This window comes from Acinonyx jubatus, chromosome C1, assembly GCF_027475565.1.
Source record: "Acinonyx jubatus isolate Ajub_Pintada_27869175 chromosome C1, VMU_Ajub_asm_v1.0, whole genome shotgun sequence".
Taxonomy (NCBI): domain Eukaryota; kingdom Metazoa; phylum Chordata; class Mammalia; order Carnivora; family Felidae; genus Acinonyx; species Acinonyx jubatus.
The window spans coordinates 57311311-57317762 of NC_069381.1; positions in this window are offsets into that span (position 1 = coordinate 57311311).

A 6452-nucleotide genomic window follows, 5' to 3' on the forward strand; every position below is an offset into this window, starting at 1 on the left:
CCAAATATTTCTGTTTACTGCTTCTAAGCTAATTATATCCTCACCCTCACAACTTAGCCAGCACCTTTGTATGGGACTCTCCTTTGCTAATTCCATCGGTCCTATTTATTTGTGGGTTCATGGTTTCTCTTAAAACCATTTAATCTTTTCTTCTTCCAACCCCAAGCAAAAATAGAAGGAAAACAAGTTCTTCTTTCCCGAAGTCTATGTAAAACTACTTAAATCCTCTGGTGTTTTCCTCCAAAGGAAACCATTTCCTTCTGGCCCCCTGATCGGGAACCACTAATACAGTGCACTCTTAGGGAATTCATTCAACCTTCTTTGGGGACTAGTCTTTGAATACAATTCTTCAGCCATACTTGTGGTGTCATTCAACTTAGCAATAAGTATTTTGCACTTGATAGAATCACACAGCCTTGTTATGATCAAGACAGATTTCTCTAGCAGGCCATCTCTATGATATGTTCTTTATAAAACCATGAAGGCTGCTGGCAAACATTATAGATAGAGGTTTGTGGCCATTTCCCAGGGAAATTCAAACTTGGGACTCTGTGTCTCACACGCGCGTGCACACACACACATACACACACACAAGTCAATCATTTTTTAGGTTTTCACTTATTTCTGAAAAATGATATTTACTATCCCTGTGATCTAGGGACCCAAATCATCATAAACCACTCGAAGGTAAAATTCTATAACTTCTTTTATTTTTTAAACTTTCCATAAATATCTACAGCATCTTCACCTACACCCTCACAATATATACCCATATTTAGAGCATTCACCCAGGTCTGTGTATGGATTGGAACAGATCTAGCTTCAAGAGCTGTTAAAGCATTTTTCTCTAAGTCTTCCTCTGGACCACCCTAAGATTTGGTCTCTGGACAATCTATGTGTTTATTCTTTTAAAAAAGTTATCAGTAATTAAAACAGTTTGTCTTGCTGTACATGCAATTTAATCAACAAATATTGATGAGCAAAGGATTTTGAGGACAATGGAAGATATAAATAAGCCACAGTGCCCCCTCTCAAGAAACAGTGTAGTGGGGAAACAGACACAGAAAGTCTAATAAATGGTACTGTGTAGGTACAAAACATGAGGGGAGAACGGAGCACAGTGTATTATCACCTCTCCTCCTCTAATAAGATGGCGAAAGCTTCCTTTCACCTTTTTGTTTTAACATAATATGAATGAGGAATATTTTTCTATTTCCTTAGGAAGAAGGCAGGCTCCTGTCCCTCATAGATATCCTTTTCCAAAAAAGGACAATGTCTCAGGTTAATGGAAATAACTGTAGTCCTCCTCTTGAATGAACCATATCAGGGAGGGATAGTCTCTAGGCTAGCTGAGTTCTGGCTTTCCACTTTCACTTGGCTTTGTCCTTCCAAGGGGTTGTCCCTTAAGGGCCAAAGTCAGAGGGGCTGAAGGACTCAATGGCAGCTCCTGTTTCCTGGAGAGAGAGAGTACTGAAGCTTGGCAACAAAGGCCTAATGTGCCGCTTGAAGAGATCAGTCTGAAGAAAGGAGAGAATAGAATGGTGAACGTTTGCTGTCTCTTGAAATTTTGCTTTAAAGTATTTCATTTGTATTTTAAACACAATTAATTCCGGTAGACTTGCATAGTCTAAATATTTATATACTTACATAAAGGAAAAGATCACACTCTTTAGTATTAGCAAACACCTCACCATTAGGGGGATGCTTTGTGTTTAGGAACAGAACAGGATTCATTAGAATTCAGTACGAAAAGCAACTTGAAGAGCACCTATAATGAAATTTTCTAGAAAGCAAAAAACCAGAGTGGCTGGACAGAGTGACTAGCAGATACAGATGCGCGCTGTCCAGAGAGATAGACAGCGGAGGTGCTATGGGGCCCATCCCCAGACCCTTCTCTAAGGTCCTTCAGCATCGGCAATTTCACCTGGCAACATCTCTAAGCACTCAGCTGTGGCAGCCATCTAAATTCCCATAAGTTATATCCTGAGGGAAAAATCTTGTCAGTGACTACTACATTGGCAAGAGAAAGAGAGATACGGTTTTACATCCAACAAAATCCCAGTGTTTTTGTTTGTTCTTTGAGGTTAACGTGAAGGTTTTTATTTATTTTACTCTGGTTGGATTGAGCCTAGAGGTAGAACAGCAACTATATAATCAAGGTGGGTTCAAAAAGTATATGAGTTCAACCATGGTCTGGAAAATTAGTTGCCATTTGGAGACGAAGTGGTGGGTTTTACCTTAGAGCAATTTAGTGTCTTTGTGCACCGACTTAGAAAATATAAGTTTATTAAAACTATGCAATGGATTGTGAAGCATGCTTACAGCTATGAGTTAGTGTGTCTCCAATACTTAGTCAGTGGGCTTCTGATCCTCAAGTACCACTTTGGACATAGTGCTGGAGATGAAGTTTGAAAAGTATTGGAAAAAGCCCGGTATCCACATATATTCAGTGGCCAACATGAAAAAGCCACATTTTTTTCACTATTACATTGAACTGTTTATTTATTTAACAGCTATGGAGTGTGATGCTCTTCTTTTTTAGGTTTTTTTTTTGTTTTTAATAAAAATTGTATATTTGAGGTGTACAACTTGATGATTCAATATACAAATACGTTAGCGAATTATACTACAGTCAAGCTAATTAACTCATCTCCTCACATAGCTACCTTTTTTGTGTGTGTCTGGTGAGAGCCCCTGAAATCTACCCTTTAGGTGATCTCCAGTATTTAATATGATTTTATCAGCTACAGTCCGCATGCTGTACTCTAGACTTATTCCTCACATTCCTACTATGCAAATATCATCATTCCACCCATAAGACAGCTTTTATATTTCCAAACTGTTGTGAGAGATGAAAGCAATACAAGTCCTAATATTGGCAAGAGTGGTTCTTTTGTGAACTGTATACTCAACTGTATGCAAAACTAGAGGAAACTCTGTAAAAGTTGTGTCTCTAACTCCTTAGCGTTCGTGATAGAGCAGGGAATCACTTACACAACCTCAAAGAAAATGGAGAGGAAAAACCAAACTGATTAAAATATTTGAAGGCATCAAATTTAAATTCTCAATACATCATGACATTTGTTAGGACAGTTTTTTAAATTGGCTGAAGAATGAATGGATGTGGTAAAACTATTAAATACAAGAGTGTCAGAGGTGGCCTCCCAGCCTGGAGGAGCTGAAGTTTGTCTAAGAAAAGATCTCCCAGTGAGACAATCAGTACAAAGTCACAGAAAAAGCTAATCGTTTTAGTTTAATCCAGAACAGTTAGTATTCCTCCAGGCAACTGCTGCCTGATTTCAGAGACCATATTAGAAATGAAAAGAAGCAGTGTTGTATTTATGACATGTCAAATTCAAAGGCATAGCTGCTTGTGAAGGCCCTGTTATGCTTTGTTCACCTCAGAAAGAGATGTGCTTACCTGTCTGTCCCTCGTACAAAGCAGTCCTGCATGTGACTGTAAAGATTAGTCCTGTGTCAGGTCATTGTAATGCCCCCTCCCTGCAAAAACCAACCATAGATGTCTCCAATCCTGAAATTCACTGGAATATTTATATCAGAAATTATTTTAGCGTAAGCAAGATCACTGTACTCAAATCTCTGTTTATCAAGTTTGCCTCCAACTCTGCAAGTGGAGGAAAATTCAGGCATTTTATTGGATTTCAGAATTCTCCAAGAACTCTTGAGAAAACAGAAATTAATGGGCTTTTGGCATTTCAAGAACCCATTGCTGAGATTATCAGAGGCTTCAGTAAGAAACTCACACAGAACAGTAAATCATTAGTAAATAAATAAACATTTCTAGTGAAATCTATCTCCAGTGTACTTAGTTAGCACTGTGCAAAGATCATATTTTATCCAGACCATTTGCAATTAGATGTACCCTAAAGACAGCTATCTAACAATGGCTTGTCTCCTACTTCCTGGATGGTGTTTCTAGTTTTTAATGTGTGTGTGTTGGGAGGGCGGGTCAGGGGAAGGGTGTCACTACCACTTGAAAATTAGCTTTCCGGGAAGGATCCGATCGAGTCATCTACACTGTGACTTTCCCTCATCTCCTCAGGACAACTACATTTAAATATGGGCCAAAAGCTTAAGTCACAAGAACGAGGCATTAATCGTTGGATTTCAGAAAATAGCCTTTTGGGAAGCTTAAGGGACACAATGGTGCAGTCTCCCTAGAACCTCTGAAAGTACAATGTGTACGTCTGCCTTCCTCAGATTAGGTGGATGCTTCAAGTCCTGGTTGAAGATTGCCCTGGAATCCTAGAGTCTGGTTTGATCAGTTTATGATCAACTCCAGAATGACTGAGGCATATACATAAAGAGGACTTGTACTGGGTGAAGTGAAATAATTATTTCCTTAATGAAAAACTAATTTAAATTCTAGGTTACAGTAGCTGCTTGTTGGGGGCTGGCAACCACAAATTTAAAGTTGTGATTTTTTTTTTTTAATATTCAGGAATGTGTTTCAAGCAATAATATATTAAGTGTGCAATACTTTCGTCAGATAGATTGTCCTGGCTTTGGAAGGGCAAGAAGAAAATTGTTATGGCAGTCTGCTTTTATTTTTCAGGTTAAGCATGGACATGCCTTTTGAGGGCAGCTTTGATCATATGGTTAACTTGACGTTTGGACTGACGAGTTTAACCTCACCAGGGATGGGACTGGATTTGAGTCCCCCTTGTCCAAACTACAACATGCTTACTGCCTTCTCCCCTGCATCCCCCACATCTCAGCCTCCAGGATCAGTTACCAACAAGGCATTTTGTCCATTTTCATTGGTCTGGCCACCCGAGGAACATCCTGTTTCTTTAAATCCCCAGTGCTCAAATTGCCATGTACAAACTAACTCCCTATCAATTTTCTCCACATTTAATCCTCAGCTCCTTGTCATATTTTCATTTTTCTGCATTGGTTCCCATGGTAACGAGTCTATTGGCAGAGAAAGTGTGACTCTGCTTTTAGCCTTCCACACAATACAAAATCCTTCTAGTGATCCTTGGGCAAGTGTCATACTAAAAGGCAGGAAGAGACTACAGTTCCCTAGGCTAATGCCTCTAATCCCTTACCCTACTGCATTTATTTCCCACCTATCCCCAAACCAGACCCACTGCCCAGAATCCCTTCACCTTTTGATACGAGTATTCAAAGCGCCCCCCCCTCCAACCAACTACAGATGCAAGGATTGAACCTTTTGTTCAGATGGCTTCCTCTTCTAAGTGCCAGTAATTTAACTGACATAAATGTATAGTTGATGGCAGTGGCCATTTGAAGGCAACATGGGAGAAGCAACTTGCACTCATTTTTCTACAAAATATCCTCAGTATGCATCTAAGATGTATACAGACCAGGGAACAAGTATGTCCTGAATCGAGCCTTAGGTCAGTGTCTAATGTTAGGGATGGGGACATTTAAACAGATTTTCTCCTAACTGACTAGTTAGTGGCACATGAAGGGAAGCCAAGGAGTCATCCCAGAGAACGGAGCTCCTGAAGAAGAGGAAGAGATAACAAAGATGTAGATGAGTAAAGAAAACATTGTAACTGGTGGCTGAATGTGGGCAAGGGAGCTTCAGCTGGCACAATTCAGGGTTCGAGTAGGGAAAAGGTAAGAAAACCATTGAAAGCTAAAGAAATGGAGCATAGAGAAAAAAGGAGTTTTTGAGCTGTCTGCAGAAAGGGAGGGAACCTGCAAATGAGAGAATAGCTTTACGCAGACTTTGGCCCAACTGCATCTACAAAATATTTTTCCAAGTAATGTTTCTCTTAACAGATTATATTTTGTTTTGAATTTTAGAATTCCATTGTGGCTTGGCAGTTAGTTATATGCCTAGCAACCCCAAATCTCCTATGTCCTCAATATTTAGAAAAAAATCAGGAACTGTTCATCAGAAATTAAACACTCCTCATGCTGAATGTACTTTTTATTTATTTTTTGAAAAGTTAATGAATTCAGGGGAATGAAAATAGATGTTAGAAGTAAAAATGTGGATATCTATACTTAAGAAAATTATCAAATGTAAGTGATCTCTTTTTTCGTTGGGTCTTATAAAATACGTGATACTTAAGCACATTGAAGTTTTCAAGTCAGCTGATAATATTGTACAAAGGTATTTTTGGCCCTTTAAAGGTTATTTTCCTACATTAAGAAAAGTTTTCTTACATTAAAAACTTTTTATTGTGACTCAGGTTTTGTGTCTTTGTATAGACACACATATGTAGGTGTTTTTCTTTGCACACTTGTTTTGCACAGGTAAAGCAATGAGATTAATGCCCAGGTATGCAGGTCAACTGACTTTTATGATAGCTAGATTAATGAAGGTATTTGATGAATGGACAAAAGCAATCATATTATAACTCTTTGTATCTTTCCATCTCTCTTCCCCTTCCCCAGCACTCTACTAAAGAACATCTCTTATTTAGTCAGGAAATCTTATGTAATTTTTTGGA